The sequence below is a fragment of the Centruroides sculpturatus genome, unplaced genomic scaffold (assembly GCF_000671375.1).
Source record: "Centruroides sculpturatus isolate CEXI.00-Female unplaced genomic scaffold, Cexi_2.0 scaffold1226, whole genome shotgun sequence".
Taxonomy (NCBI): Eukaryota; Metazoa; Arthropoda; class Arachnida; order Scorpiones; family Buthidae; genus Centruroides; species Centruroides sculpturatus.
Window position 1 is genome coordinate 126,750 of NW_019385844.1, and position 17,607 is coordinate 144,356.

At 30.1% G+C, this 17,607-nt stretch overlaps 1 long non-coding RNA gene across 1 annotated transcript; it reads right to left on the reverse strand.

Moving 5' to 3' along the window:
• Positions 1 to 9,826: 9,826 nt before the first annotated feature.
• On the reverse strand, positions 9,827 to 14,063 carry LOC111642461. The gene is made up of 4 exons (XR_002759552.1): positions 13,989 to 14,063; positions 11,223 to 11,263; positions 9,946 to 9,986; positions 9,827 to 9,874 (listed from the first exon to the last, which is right to left on the reverse strand). It is a non-coding gene; the product is annotated as an uncharacterized LOC111642461 (long non-coding RNA).
• Between the last annotated feature and the right edge of the window lie 3,544 nt (positions 14,064 to 17,607).

Consider the following 17,607-nt stretch of genomic DNA (forward strand, 5'->3'; position numbering starts at 1 on the left):
TATTTTATCTATTCTCATTCTTATCTCAAATTTTTGTTGAAAATGATGATGAATCTAGTGTATTTTTTTCCACAAAATTTCCGTTCTTCGGAATTATAATTTGTTATATGATTTAGTTTATTGTTATTATCTGAGTAAAAGTCAACTTCAACTTCTAAATTAACACATAGTAAAAAATAGTGTGAAAAATAAATTATGCCGTACTCATTAAAATACAGAAAATATTGTATTGGCTAAACAGATTTTCAACTCCTGAAAAAAAAACTATTTATTTCCGTAGTGGATCCGAACTACGAAAAAGTATTTTTAATGTATAATGTAGTGTATTTATTTTCAGAAAATAATTCTAATAATGCTTATTTAATTAACGTGTTCTAAAACAAAATTATTTTATTAAGCACTTACACATTGTCCAGACTCTTTTTAAACGGGAAATCTTTCCTAATAGCGAATCCTCCAATCACAGTTAAAAGTGTATCGTCAGCTATAAACCAATTTCCGGATAAATGGTTTTTATAATTTATCAGCATTTCTTTATCAGAAATTAAAGCAAATCGATCGTGTTGTAAGAGATGTAAGACCAGATTTTCGTTATAAAAATTAATAAATTTGTGTTCCAGTATCATGTGATCCGTTAACACTTTCGCAATACCAGTCTTTGCTCCCTTAAAAAAAAGAAATTAGTTATTTATTTTATAAATACTATAAAACTTATCTATTGCTCATGTTATAGTAAAAGCTCTCGACGCAATACATCTATTCAGGATACAACATAATATACTTTTTAAATATACCTAGTCGTGTATAATACAGACACAAGGCCTACACACACTTCGTGACTATTAACACTTGTTCTATAACATGGACTGGGAATGCGTCTCAAGATTTTTATTTCCTCTTTTGCCAACCATACACAATATGCGTTATGTTGTAGGAATAATGTTTGATTAGCGACTAAGTATATTTTATACTTTATTACAGACAGTGTCTATGTTAGAAATAACACAATGTACTATACTTGGAAAGAAGATATATAAAAGAAGGTTATATTTTTCTATTAAACTCTTAGTTTTCTTAGCAATCTAAAATTGTTTTACATAATTTTTAAAACGAATTTATAACTAAGTTAGCATAATTCTTTTATTTTGAAAGTAGGAAATGATCAGTGATTAAGAATTAAAAATTTAACAGTCCAATATTTGTAGTTATAAATTCGTATATAAACAGAGGTTATATACGAATAATATTGCTTATTTCTTGAATTAACATATCAAAATATTCGTCTACATATGCACATATACACATACAAAAAAACGACAATTTCCTTGCACTTTGTAAAATATACGATTCAAATATACGTTTTGTATTTAATTAATATTGTATTAATTTATATTTAAAATAATGAGCATGCATATCAGCTTACTAATTTCAATCTTCTAAACGTGTCCAAGCAAACAAGATATATAAAGAGATTAAGAGAGAATAACTTTACTGTAATGTTATTATTTGAATGATCACCTTGTATAAAATTACATAAAAATAAAATTCCTGTAAATTTACTTATAATGAGTTTATTTATAACTAAATCTTGAAAATAGGCTATACTTCTGATTCTTAAAATAATTTTTCTTGCTATCATTTTAATATTCTTTTAGTAAAAATCAAATTCTTGCATATGTTAAAAGTAATAATATGGAATATATATATATATATTTACTTTCAGAAATGAATATGTGGCACCCTGATCATAAGTGCCACAAGAGTATTCTCCTTTTTTCACTGCCGTCGACAGCTGCTCAAAATTGGTAGGAAAGGATTGTTGTACGGGTGCCGTTAAGAAAGACATCAAACTTCCACCGTAACTGGAAGCTAAAACAAAAACGGTTAACAACCAGGTGCCGACTAATAACTTGGAGGATAATCGACGTACGGATTTCAAATTTACTGCTACGTTAATTAGAAAATCTCATCAGACATGACCATAAAGAAGTGTATCAAAAAGGGAAAAATTATATTACCTTGTTTTGTAATCGTTGCAAACAGGAACCAAAATGTTTTCTTTGATGTCCAAAGATGGCTTTCCGTCATATTAATTTGATTGAAATTAATTATCCAAGGAAGAACAATTCCGAGAATTAAGATTGATATAAATGTGGCTATCCAACTCTTCGTTAATGATCGAAGAATATTAATGTAAATTTAAATAATTTATTAATTGCATTTTTGAAATATTACGCATTATTAAATATATAGAATTCATATATCTTATAAATACAGTCGACCCCCCTATAAGATCATAGATACGTTCCATTCTTTAGGAAACCGATTTCTTACGAGTCCTTCCAATCATAGCCCGACACGTGTCAAGTTTACGGACTACGGCTGTTTGAAAGGTGTTCTTCCATAAAATTAATCGATTCTAGACTAATCCGACTCAACATTTCCAAAATACGTATATTTTTTGTGGGAATAATCCGTATAAACTATGCTATAAACAAAAAATTGTAGGATTACTTACCGAGTGTNATAAGAAGTGTTTCTTTCACAAGAAATGTATAAAATTAGTGCTGTATTAGACTTACGGTACCTAATTTACATACTGAACAGACGATAATAAACTCAACTTAGTACCTAAAATCTCCATAGCGCGGCGCCACGCTCGACGGCGGAAATTACGTATTTAATTATTATTATAATTAAATACAAGTTACAATAAGTTAATATATAATTATATATACAGTACCTAATTTATATATAATTAATATATAATTATATGTACAGTATCTAATTTATATATAATTTATATAATACTGTCCAGACGATAGAAATCTCTCCATAGCGTGGCGCTACGGACGGCGGAAAAGTAGTTCGGCTGCCCGATGACGTTTTACGTAATTATAGGAGTTTTTTACCTTTTTTTACGGATACCGTCACAATTTTTTCGTAGTTTTATAGGAATCGTAATTATAGGGACCGTAATTATAGGGGGGTCGACTGTACTGGTTTTTAAATTTTAAAAGTTATTCAGTGTTTCGCGTAAAAGAACATTTTTTATAATTTAAACAAATTTGATGAGTGATATGCAACTTCCAGGAACAATTGCCAAAAATGTGGAATCGAGAATCTTAATTTTTTCCGGATCGTTTATTCCGATTACGTGGCACGAATTTCATTGAAATATAAGAAAACCTAATTGGGCATTTTTTATTTGGATTATATTATGTATATATATATTTTTTTAATTATTTCAATCCTAAGTTTTTATTATACATTTGTAATAAAACTCGAGAAATTACAAATTTCCGAGCAGAAGCTATTACTTCTTGTGTGAAAAACATTTTTCACTGCATATGTATGCAGTAAAAATGCAAATATACGATCATAATATATACGCAAAACATTTATATTATGATAGCAATTATTCAAAAAAAGTTTTTACTAAAATAATAATTTATAATTATTATTTGTCATTTTATTACGAAACAACATTAATTAATAGCATACCTGATAAGCGAATGGTCTAGCAATCGCTTTCCAGCTGAACTTTGTATCTCCGCACTTCAACATAAATGTAACAGGACGAACGGCAAAAATGGAGAAATCCACGGCCAGGAAACGATCGTAGGTGATAGAGTACACGTCTAAGGTTACATCCGCTTCCTAATCTCAGAAAAATTTTACGTTTCAAATTATTTTATTGTAAAAATAAAAGCAGATATTTTGATTCGCTGATTCTGTATCTTACAGCGTTTGAACATCAAATGCCTTCACTTACAGTTAATAAAGATTATTGATAAAAAATATTAATAAGTCATTCTCATACGTTTAATTCGAAAATACTAAAACATTTCAGTGAACATATTTGGCTTACGAGTTTCATCAAAACTTAAGTTATTAATTGCCATAATCTAACTTCTTCTTAAATTATTAACGTCGTTAACGTAAATATTAACTCTTCAAATTTAAATTTATCTGATAACTTAACCAGTTATTTAAATTTTAGGGCTTATCACAGCAGTGAATATAATATTACAAAAATTGTTTATTTTATTTTATATCTAAATTTACAAAAGAATGAGGCATTATTTTATAATCATTGAATCTAAAATGTATACAACACACCCAAAATGCATTTTGGACTCTTTTCGAGTGCCTGTTCACTTGGTGTTTTCATAAAAGTAATAAAGTAAAATAAACTACGTACATAAAAATTACATTAAAAGGTTTATATAACATCAAAGACATCACAATTAAAGAAACCGATGCTCTCTCATGTGTACAATAGATTTTTATTTTTATTTTTTTGTCTTGTCTATAATCAATCCAGCCGTGGACAGCATATTAAGACTTTCGAAGGACTGACGTAAGCATTACACTAGAAACAATTACTATGGTATACACTTTTACAATCAGTTATCGGAGTATTTCTCCGGTAATAATCTTCTTTACAGTAATTTTTTGAATGCTTTCTTATCCTAATGTTTGCAGTTGAGAAATTGCATTATGCATTTAGTGTTAAAATCTAATTATTAGACCTTGGCATTGTATAATCATGGAGACATTGAAGATTATTCAATTAACAAGGACGAGAGTTTTTCTTTACCCGTGATGTTCGCTCCCAAAGGACTAGTTACACAGCCTTTGCTTATTTTAACTCCGTGATGCCAATCGCCTAAAATCAATTGTATAATTCGGCAGAAATTTATAAAATTAGCCAATTCGTTTGTTTAAAACGATATCTGTCTTTTAGTTTTGTACAATTTCTGGTAAAATTTTCAAACACTTCGCGTCCATTGCTTGCCCTGAATCCGGTATGTCCTAATTGTTATTCGAATTGTTGAGTTTTCTCTAAAAACTTTTTTATTGACAGGAACATTCTTGTCTGTAAACTGTACAAACGACTTCGGTATGCAGTATTCAGCGTGTGGATAATCAAATTTTATCGTTTTTCTTGTGTCTATTTCTATCATTTATTGAAACTTCCCATACTCTTCTTTATTTTTAGATGGGAGTAATAAGTAATCTGTCGAATTCTATCGCAATGTTTATTTATTTTTCTCTCTTTTTATTTTCTTCGCAGTCTTTGTGACGAATACTTTTTATCTATGGCCAAAGTCTTTATTTTTTTCTTGTTCGTCATTTCTATCTACTAAGTGAAATATAAATGAAAATAAACAACACACACACACAATTGTTCTAAAACTGAAAATAATCAACACACAGATTACTCTTGTCGCCGAAAATGTAAGCACGCCGCAAATTTTACATTAAAATTTACACCATATAAATGTGTAGTTTCAAATAAAAATATATATTTAAACAAAATAACAAATTTAACTGGCCAACAACCCGGCAAGTTGCCGATGACAGGTGTGGTCGTTACATTTTACGATTTTTGCATTTTTTTTTATCTTTTCAAAACATTTTAAAAATAACGATTNTTATATATAATTAATATATAATTATATGTACAGTATCTAATTTATATATAATTTATATAATACTGTCCAGACGATAGAAATCTCTCCATAGCGTGGCGCTACGGACGGCGGAAAAGTAGTTCGGCTGCCCGATGACGTTTTACGTAATTATAGGAGTTTTTTACCTTTTTTTACGGATACCGTCACAATTTTTTCGTAGTTTTATAGGAATCGTAATTATAGGGACTGTAATTATAGGGGGGTCGACTGTACTGGTTTTTAAATTTTAAAAGTTATTCAGTGTTTCGCGTAAAAGAACATTTTTTATAATTTAAACAAATTTGATGAGTGATATGCAACTTCCAGGAACAATTGCCAAAAATGTGGAATCGAGAATCTTAATTTTTTCCGGATCGTTTATTCCGATTACGTGGCACGAATTTCATTGAAATATAAGAAAACCTAATTGGGCATTTTTTATTTGGATTATATTATGTATATATATATTTTTTTAATTATTTCAATCCTAAGTTTTTATTATACATTTGTAATAAAACTCGAGAAATTACAAATTTCCGAGCAGAAGCTATTACTTCTTGTGTGAAAAACATTTTTCACTGCATATGTATGCAGTAAAAATGCAAATATACGATCATAATATATACGCAAAACATTTATATTATGATAGCAATTATTCAAAAAAAGTTTTTACTAAAATAATAATTTATAATTATTATTTGTCATTTTATTACGAAACAACATTAATTAATAGCATACCTGATAAGCGAATGGTCTAGCAATCGCTTTCCAGCTGAACTTTGTATCTCCGCACTTCAACATAAATGTAACAGGACGAACGGCAAAAATGGAGAAATCCACGGCCAGGAAACGATCGTAGGTGATAGAGTACACGTCTAAGGTTACATCCGCTTCCTAATCTCAGAAAAATTTTACGTTTCAAATTATTTTATTGTAAAAATAAAAGCAGATATTTTGATTCGCTGATTCTGTATCTTACAGCGTTTGAACATCAAATGCCTTCACTTACAGTTAATAAAGATTATTGATAAAAAATATTAATAAGTCATTCTCATACGTTTAATTCGAAAATACTAAAACATTTCAGTGAACATATTTGGCTTACGAGTTTCATCAAAACTTAAGTTATTAATTGCCATAATCTAACTTCTTCTTAAATTATTAACGTCGTTAACGTAAATATTAACTCTTCAAATTTAAATTTATCTGATAACTTAACCAGTTATTTAAATTTTAGGGCTTATCACAGCAGTGAATATAATATTACAAAAATTGTTTATTTTATTTTATATCTAAATTTACAAAAGAATGAGGCATTATTTTATAATCATTGAATCTAAAATGTATACAACACACCCAAAATGCATTTTGGACTCTTTTCGAGTGCCTGTTCACTTGGTGTTTTCATAAAAGTAATAAAGTAAAATAAACTACGTACATAAAAATTACATTAAAAGGTTTATATAACATCAAAGACATCACAATTAAAGAAACCGATGCTCTCTCATGTGTACAATAGATTTTTATTTTTATTTTTTTGTCTTGTCTATAATCAATCCAGCCGTGGACAGCATATTAAGACTTTCGAAGGACTGACGTAAGCATTACACTAGAAACAATTACTATGGTATACACTTTTACAATCAGTTATCGGAGTATTTCTCCGGTAATAATCTTCTTTACAGTAATTTTTTGAATGCTTTCTTATCCTAATGTTTGCAGTTGAGAAATTGCATTATGCATTTAGTGTTAAAATCTAATTATTAGACCTTGGCATTGTATAATCATGGAGACATTGAAGATTATTCAATTAACAAGGACGAGAGTTTTTCTTTACCCGTGATGTTCGCTCCCAAAGGACTAGTTACACAGCCTTTGCTTATTTTAACTCCGTGATGCCAATCGCCTAAAATCAATTGTATAATTCGGCAGAAATTTATAAAATTAGCCAATTCGTTTGTTTAAAACGATATCTGTCTTTTAGTTTTGTACAATTTCTGGTAAAATTTTCAAACACTTCGCGTCCATTGCTTGCCCTGAATCCGGTATGTCCTAATTGTTATTCGAATTGTTGAGTTTTCTCTAAAAACTTTTTTATTGACAGGAACATTCTTGTCTGTAAACTGTACAAACGACTTCGGTATGCAGTATTCAGCGTGTGGATAATCAAATTTTATCGTTTTTCTTGTGTCTATTTCTATCATTTATTGAAACTTCCCATACTCTTCTTTATTTTTAGATGGGAGTAATAAGTAATCTGTCGAATTCTATCGCAATGTTTATTTATTTTTCTCTCTTTTTATTTTCTTCGCAGTCTTTGTGACGAATACTTTTTATCTATGGCCAAAGTCTTTATTTTTTTCTTGTTCGTCATTTCTATCTACTAAGTGAAATATAAATGAAAATAAACAACACACACACACAATTGTTCTAAAACTGAAAATAATCAACACACAGATTACTCTTGTCGCCGAAAATGTAAGCACGCCGCAAATTTTACATTAAAATTTACACCATATAAATGTGTAGTTTCAAATAAAAATATATATTTAAACAAAATAACAAATTTAACTGGCCAACAACCCGGCAAGTTGCCGATGACAGGTGTGGTCGTTACATTTTACGATTTTTGCATTTTTTTTTATCTTTTCAAAACATTTTAAAAATAACGATTTTATACAGTGAATTGCAAAATAAAATCGCCATTTGGAATGCGAAGCGTTTTGAAATTCTGAATTGTATGTCGTACAATCAGAAGTGTAGTTCTAAAGGAAAAAGTTCACACTGAACAGCTGCCTGTAATAGTCTATTATAGAAGGGCATTGCACAAAACTTCTGTCAACTCATGGCGCCAACAACGGCGTATTGGTTCCATAGTGAGCCAAGACCAGTTGAAGGTAATAAAACGCAAGTATAAAAAAATATTGAATGAAAACCGAACCTTTTTCTTTGTAGTAAACTGTAATTTGTTTATTGATTCCACGTAATTAGATATATTGCAGGAATATGTTTTTGATGATACCTTTCGTAAAATAAAATAAATGCAAATTTCATGTAAATATTAAGTAATATATCAGTCGGTAACATAATTTGATTATTATCATATTTAATTATATTTTAAGAATTTTACCGGATATTACTTATCATTTTACAACCGACAGCAATTTATGTAAAAAATACCTTATTGGCAACGATTCCGAATGATCCCGGAAATAAATGACTTTCATTTTTCTTCTCGTATACTTTCAACATCGGATCTACAACTTCGTACCTAAAATTAGTTACAAAAATTTAATTATAAATAAATTATTTCCTTCTAAAATCTTTAATTCTGTAATTATGAACTTTACATATTTACGATATCCGAACCTGTTACTATTTGAAGTGAAGTTGTAAATAAATTAAAGTCGCGATATATCAAATTATACTTTGAACGGCAAATTAGGTTTACTGAGTTATGTTTTTCATTATTACTAGTGCTATAATGCCGATAGTTGTCATCAAATCAGAATATTCACAATATTAATACCAGCAAGCGATAAATTTAAATACTTTTAATTTTGGTGAAATCATAGGGAGTTGTAGGGCTAATGGCTGATTTATACAGAAGTCTATTTTTGTATAGACTCCAAATAAGCCATTCAGAATTGTAAGGTTCAGAAAATTATCATTTATATTGGAAAATATCTGTTTCCACTCAATACTTTCTTTATGCTTTTAATGGCTTTAATGGATTAATCGTGAATGTGTTGCTTTTTTATTTGTTTGTTCCTTTACTCTTAAATTGTATTGCAATTTTCTTGCGGAGACTATTGTGAAAAATAACGCGTACTTTTCAATGGCAACGTTTGAGTTTTCATTCTGAATCTTTTTTTCAGTTTGCATTCTTGTAGACAGCGGCGTACCCAGGATCTGAACTAGAGGGGGACAACTCAGTTTCTTTGAGTGCAAGAATAGCAGCGAACAGCGAAATAGTTCTAAGATTTTACGACAGATGACTCTAGGCCCTAATCTAGTCAAAATATTCATTATTCAAACTGATACTAAATTAATACGTCTGAGCCGTGTCTGTGTATCAATCACTACATTTTAATTTTTCTTCTAGGGAATGGCAGTTGCCCATCCCTGCCCCTCTCTGAGTATGCCCTTGTTTAAAGATACTGAGAGAAAACAAGATCCATTTATAACGGATATTATTAGAGAAATGGTCAACAAAGAACTTCAAGCACATAGTGTATAAGCTACAAATTATTTACTTATTAAATAATTTGAAAAATTATCTTTTAGGAAGTCAAGTGTGATACACTTTGTAGTAAAAAATGATCTTACCTGAAATTTAACTTTTCTCTAATAAGATTAAATAGAACGTCCGATTCAACGATATCTTTTTTGGAGTTATTTCTTTCTACATCTGGCTGAAATTTTAATATATAAATGAAATGTAAAGAAATTCGAATTAATGCAATCGACTAGTCGTGAATTTTACCAAGTTTAGAGCAATTTTCCAAACATAACTGCTATTCGAGCCTTCTGGAAAAAATACATCTTGAATAAATTTTTTTTTAATATAAATAATTCTTTTCAAAAGAATTATTTAATTTACAAATTTTATTATCAAGCAATTTATTAAATTTCGAAATTTGTTATTGTATTTCAAGTCAATATTTTTATTTCTCGCTTCCTTTTGTGATAATATGTATTTTTTACTTTTCAAATAATTAATCGTATCTACGGCAGTGCTTGATAACAAATACTATCATTTGCGTATAAACGAAAAATTCAGAGATTTATGACTGTAATTACAGCGATATTCTCTTATTCACTGGAACACTTGTACACTTGTGACACATATAGTAATTGTTGTACAGCGATGCATTTAAATAACTAAATATTTAACTGTTCATTAATATAGAACTACTCTGTACATTAATATTTCAGAACATATTTTCATAATCGATATTCGCTACTAAAGTGCTAGAATTAATAATCAATCTTATTAATTTATTGGCGCAAATATAATTCATCAGATATAATCGATATGTCGATATGATTTAAAATTTATTCTTTAAAAACATATATCTAAATTATATGTAATTTTAAATTTTTTAAAAATTCGTTAATTTAATTGAACATGTTACGTAAAACGAAATAAATGTTTGTTAATTAATGTATTTGTTAGCGTAAATCAAAATATTTCAAAACTAGCAGGTAGGCCCGGCGTTGCTCGGGCAAAAGTAGCGATAGCGAAGATTAAAATTATTACGTTATAGTCAACCTTGCCCGTTTTCACAGAATGCAAGAATTGGGTTCCCCTGTTTCCGGACGAATTAGAGAATTTTTAGATGGGTCTAAAAATATGTTCGATTTCCCGCAAAAACGAAAAAAAAACTGCATCTGCGTCTTGCACGTCGTTTTCTCTTAACAATTCCATTGTTACTTAACACTTCCATTGTCGAAACCTTAATCCTGTCTCTCTCCCCCGGGGGGAATTTCGATAAATCCCTTCTTAGTGTGCGTTTTCGTGACATACCCTAACTGTGTACAAAATTTCAACTTTCAACTCCTAACCGTTTGGGCTCTGCGCTTATTATCATTATCATTATCATTATCATTATCAACTCGTCTCGATTATATATACAGTATAGAAACGCCAATAATTATATTTAGTTTAATTACTATTAATTTAACACAGCCCATTATTAAATATACTTTATTTAGTTTTAACATAAGTTAGTTAGCTGCATTTAAAAACGTTATACTTACGTCTTTGACCGAGAACCACGTTAAACACGAAAATAAACACCCTAAAAATATAACAAATCATTTTATTATTCACGAGTATCGAATGAAGGAATTCAATATAAACAAGTTGTTTTGTTAATATATCGAAGTTGTCGCTATGGCAATATTAATGATTGGTTGAAAAAACGATAAACGAATACGAATCTCGCTTTTTATTTCTTTGTGTGCGTATGAGTGTGTATTTAGATTTATAATTAATAATTCTTATACAAAAATTTACACATCATTTTCTGATAGTTATATTCTAAAGAATATGATCTTCGAAGGCGTATTTGTGAGATTTCTAAGCAAATAAACTTTATTAAACAACCTTTGACCTAACGCACACGCTAATTAACATAAAAAAACTGCATAAATCTATATAATGCAAATTGATTGGGTCGTAAAGCGAATGAATAATAAAACCATAATAACCCTCAAAATAATTAATTATTGAAAAGATGTATTTACACCCCTTATTTCGTATTTATATACGAAAGAGATATTAAAAGATACCATACATATCGATAAATTATATCTAAATAGTGGAATATTAATTAATATATATCAACATTTATTTTTTATTTATTAATAAATGTAAAAAATAATTATGATTGACGGAAGAAATACAAACACTACTTTTTTTTTAGATTTTCTCATTCGATATCATCCGAAAATTGATTTTTCTATTTTTCTAGGTCTATATAATTTTCTATATGTGAAGACATTTACTATTCAAAAGATATAATTATCTGATTTCATCAAGTACATTTTTATTCGTTTCATATTTTCTAAATTTTATGTAGAAACGTATCATTTATAACAAAATTTATATATTTTATCAACAGCCAGTAATATGATTATCTTTATAAATATATTTTTCAAAAGTTCTTATTCGATTATTATTATTAAATTTCGATTATTAAACAAAACTTTTTTCTTTATATTTATCCAAATTTAATTAATATTAAACATAAAACTTATAATTATGTGTTATACCGTAGCAATTAAAATATGTATTTAATAAGAAGGTGCAATAAAACATTATTAAAATAATCTGAAAATACTCTTAAAAATACTTAATACTTGCAGGAATATTATAATATATAAATAGTAATTAAAGTAAATAGTAAATTAGAATTTGAGAAACTCTGATGATTGGATTGTGGACTATGATAAGTTGCGTAATTTATGACATAAATAGGCGAAGATTAATAGTGATATGTGATTGTTAACACTGTTTCATTTAACCGCGTGTGATATTTTCTATTAAATTGGATCACTTGTCTTTCGGCATCATTTAGCTAATTTTACATTACATGCGTGTTATTACACGATACGCTACTTCCCGTTGCATGCTGTGCAATCATACATTCACCTATCATATTTGATGGTCTATTCCGGAATTCTACTTGATAATTCTGATGAATTAAAAGGTAAGTAACAGTTAATTTTTCATATGATAAGAGGTTTTAATTGACTCTATTTTTAATAGCCACTACGAATACAACAGCTTTCTCCGATAAACAGGGTGATGGGACAGAAATTCGCAACATTGGTTAGTACGTTCTCGACATATAATACATTAGCAAAAGAACAACAGTAATTTCCATATCAGTTTTTGAAATAATTAACCGAAGAAAAAATTTTCATATCATCCATTCTTGTTACTATATAGCCTGCATTTTTCATATATTTGAACGGCTGCACTGCAAACAAAACTAGTCATTTCATGCTTCGTGATCATCAAAACTTTTGATCAATTATTCAAGAACTACAATATATTAAATTTTCAGCCAACTACATCGATGGATAAAATTCGAAAGAATTAAGCTGAGTCTTTGGACATGACAGTAATGTCATTCGTGAACTGTCGAAACAGTAACTTTAGTATATAGCAGCAATAATGTTTTAATGATAGATCGAACTGAAATTGCTGCCAATAATAATTCTGGATAAACAATACATTCTACTTTAAAATTACATAGTAATCGCCAAAGATTGCTACAGCTTGTACAGTATGAAACTGAGCAAGTATTTCAAGAAACAAAGGTTATAAATTTTGATTAAATGTCCATGGTTGGACAGTGACTACTATCAATTATGATCGATAGCTTGAGACAAGCAAATGCAGAGAAATAAAAAAAACCGTTCGGTGGTTTTGCATTATACTTTTATACTCCGTTCGTACCGAGCATGTCAATCTAGATTATGACCAAGGTCGGCGACTTTGCCTTGCTGAGACGTCCCTCGACGTTTTAATCTGAACTGAAGAGAGTTTTTGAAAGTAGATCCTATCATAAGTAAGATTTCACAATTCCACGCGCGCGAGAAAATAAAAGATGGCTGCGGAACACGTGTCGGGCTAGTGACAGAAATAAAAAAAGATACTGTATTTGAAGAGACGATGACATCTGTCTATTATTAGTTATATAGCAAGAAAAAGTACTCAAAAATATCTACTACAATATAAATTATAGTTAAAGTACAGTTCAGTTCAGTTCAGTTCAGTTATTTTATTAAAGCACAAATGCGTGCATAACCAGCACCGCTAGGCATAGCTGGAGATAGGGAACATAGATACAAGTTACAGGAGAGCAATATATGTTAAAGTACAATCATAAATTTGCAAGTCATAATTTCCTTATGTCGATGTACTGTACCGTACTGTACAGTACATCAATAAAATCGACAATTAAAAAGCCAAAAATAATTTCTATTTAAATATTCACTAGTTATCATACTTACCAGAGGTGTACGTTTGACGGTAGTAGAGAGAAACATTGAGTTAAAGTCCACAGAGAAAAATGTTCGAGTTCTAATTGTTAATCTAGACGCATAGCGAAGTAGTAATTTAAATTAACCAGTAACGAGCACAACCAATTCGTGACATTGCGGAGTCTAATTGTAATCAAATCTATCGTTTCATCATTCACCATAGCAATTTATTTCATTAAAATTAATCAGTTATATTAGATTCAGGAGATCTATACAATTCATTCTTTAAATTTAATTCGTTGAAAATGTGCACTATTTAAATTTCATTCATTTGCCATAAATCGCTTATACATCTTATAAATCTTGTAAATAAAATACCATAATTATTGCGATTTTCCAATTGTTAAATAATATATGATAACGACTAATTATTTATTGTGACATCAGCACAATGCTAGGCTGCAACATTTTAGATCTGTATGCACAATGCTGGGTAACACTGCCTAAACGCGGGAAGTAATGGTCAGAGCACAACGACTGGAGGAGGTGGAGTAGTGATTGCATTACCTGTAACGGTTTATTGGTATACCGGTAAATTAGGAAAATTATACCCCCGTAAATTTACCGATAATTAATTTTTATACCCGTATTTCGGTTAAAAATCCTATTAATTAACCCGATATTTATTTTCCTAAAATTCCCAAGGGTATTTCCCGTGAGAAGCAGATTTTTTTTGTCTCCTCCATACTACAGTGTAGGGAGAAAACAGTGCAGGTGGTGATGGGTCATTCCATTTTTAATTTAAGATTATTAGAAGGAATTTTCTAGTTTTTTTTATAACTTGATTCCCTGTATTATACTCGAAAATCAACTTTCGCTTTTAGAGTATAATACAGGAAAATAACCCAGAAAAATTGAACAAATATAAGTAACACGAAATATCCAATAATGTTAACAAAAATATAATTTTAAACAGAATTGTAAAAATAATCAATCAGTTATCAGAAAATATAAACGAATCATGACTTGAGGATGTCAGTGAAATTAGTTCGGACTCAGATTCCAATGAGAGGTGTTCATTGCTTACCACACCAACTTCTCACGTCCAACGAGAACAAAGTGCACAATAGAAAAGTCAAATTTAACAATGAAAAAGAAATTACACTTAGTCATTAAACATAAAACGAGCGTAGACACTGATAACAATAATATAAGTAAGTTTAAAAGTGTGAAAGATATAGTTAAGAAAGAAATGAAGTACCGTATTTCTTAGAGCAAAAAATACAAGAAACGTATCTTAAAAAGATTTTCAATGCTCTAATGAAAGACGACCAACTAGTATTGATTCCGAGACAGCTTTTTCTAAGACAGCTGTCATTTGTACGAAAATTAGATCTAGATTAGACAACGAGACCATAAATATATTGTGTTTTTTAAGAGCCTATTTATAAAATTACATGGTTGTCCAATAATTCTGTCAGTAATTCACTTTCGTTTTAAATCATTTGTTAATTTAGGAATTTACCGGTAAATTACCGATTAACCGGTAATGTAATATTCGGTAATCACTAGTAGAGAGTTTGACCTAGTCGAGTAGTGTTATTTTCCAGAATGGCGACACGGAGATGGATGTGAGATGCCGCATTGGAAAGGCAGCGACAATCTTCCGCCGAACGAATAAGATCTGGTCCTCACTATCCATCTGTTTGAGAACCAAATTGTGCTTGTTTACCTACATCGTGATACTGATAGCTATTTATGCTAGAGAGTCCTGGAAGACAACGGAAAACATCAATAGAAGGCTCGATGTCTTCCATCAGAGATGCGTACGACAAATCGTAAAAATCCGATATTTAGATCATATCACGAATGAAGAGGTTCTCCGAAGTAGTGGGATGTGACAACTTCATAACATTGTCGCTCGTAGAAGAATCCGACCATTCGGCCACAGTTCTCGTATGGAAAACAATTGGATACCTAAGATAGCTATGAAATGGGTTTCCCTGGTGCAAAACGACTACACGGACAACCCAGGAATACCTGGCGTAGAACGTTTCTTCAATATTTGAAGATGCTCAATGTGACGTGGGAGGAAGCTGAAGCCCTCGCCCAGGATCGAAATCGATGGATGATAATTGCCGCCTTGGTATACTACTTAGCATTGGAGGAACTACTGCTGCTGCTACTACTACGACAGTAGAACCTCGATTATCCGGACCTCTGTTATCCGGATTTTCGATTATCCGAATTGTTCAAAATAAACAAAAATTTTACGAATTTGCTGATTTGCAGTTGGCGAATTACGACACCGTTTATGTACGTGATGGAATGAATAACTTTTTTGTTTCAACAGCGTCTCACCCAGCACAGTGGTCGTAAACTCTTAAATATATTTTACATCGTAATAAACATATAACTTGACATACGTATTTATAAATAATTTATATTCAAATTACATCATTTCTACGACTAAGGGCGGCGTAAGGCATGGACGACGTGGGCCAACGCCTATGCCTCGTGGCCCAAAGGGCCTCGCGCCTCGAAGGTTTATGCATTACTTAAAAGCCGCGAACGCGACGAAAAAATTTTACTCATCATAAAACGATAAATAGTTTGTCAAATTTTTATTCATAAAAATGCAGTTTCAACTGCTTTTTATTTTATAAAATCCGTCTTCTTCCGCCACCAGAGGGCCTTTTAAACAATAGGTAGTCTGTTAGCGCTGGTCAGTAGTCCAAATTCAATACAAACATTTGTTTCTTGAAAATTTTATCACGATTTAAATACAATACTTATTTTTAATATTACCGATATGTCATCGAAAAGAAAACGTGTTGTATTATCATTAAAAGACAAATTAAAGTATTTGTTTCGAATATCCGAATTTTTCCGTATCCGGACTACTTTCATCCCTAATTCGTCCGGATAATCTAGGTTCTACTGTACTACTACTACCATGCACAATGCACATTATTTTTATAGTATCTTGTAATGCCCTGTATAATACATCATACTTTTGCGGTTAACAAGAGAGTCCATGCCGATCATATATCTAACTATGTTAGGGAAAAACTTTTGAATTTAAGTATCGTGACTTTCAGGTTGGAAGTTCGTATATATTTAATTGGGGCCTCCACATATGGTCTCGACTTTCAGGACTCCGTTCTCGACATTAAGGAAGGATAGTCAGACAGATAGCCAGACGCCAGTCTGCAATTTGAAAATTGTAGCGGATAAAATAATATATCGATTAATTTTGATATTTAATGAATTGATAATACTGTATCTGAAAATAAATGTTATAAAATTAAAATATATTTTAAAATATACGGTCGAAACTGAATCTTGTTTATAAGCATTATAATCACATATGTTTCTTGTTGTTTCGGGAATTTAGTTTAGCGCCACACTCAATTTAGTAACATATTCACAGGCGTACGATTGGTGGAGCTATATTTAGGGGTGACTATATTGAAATAAATGTTATATACTTGAACTTTTGTTGTCATTATCGAGAACATTTCTTAGTAAGGAAAAAGAATAAATGTAGACATGGAAAATTATAATTATACGTTTAAAAAATTTAGTTTGTATAGGTTTAAAAATTATAAAAAAAACTAAATGTCTTATAGAACAATCTAAAAATGAA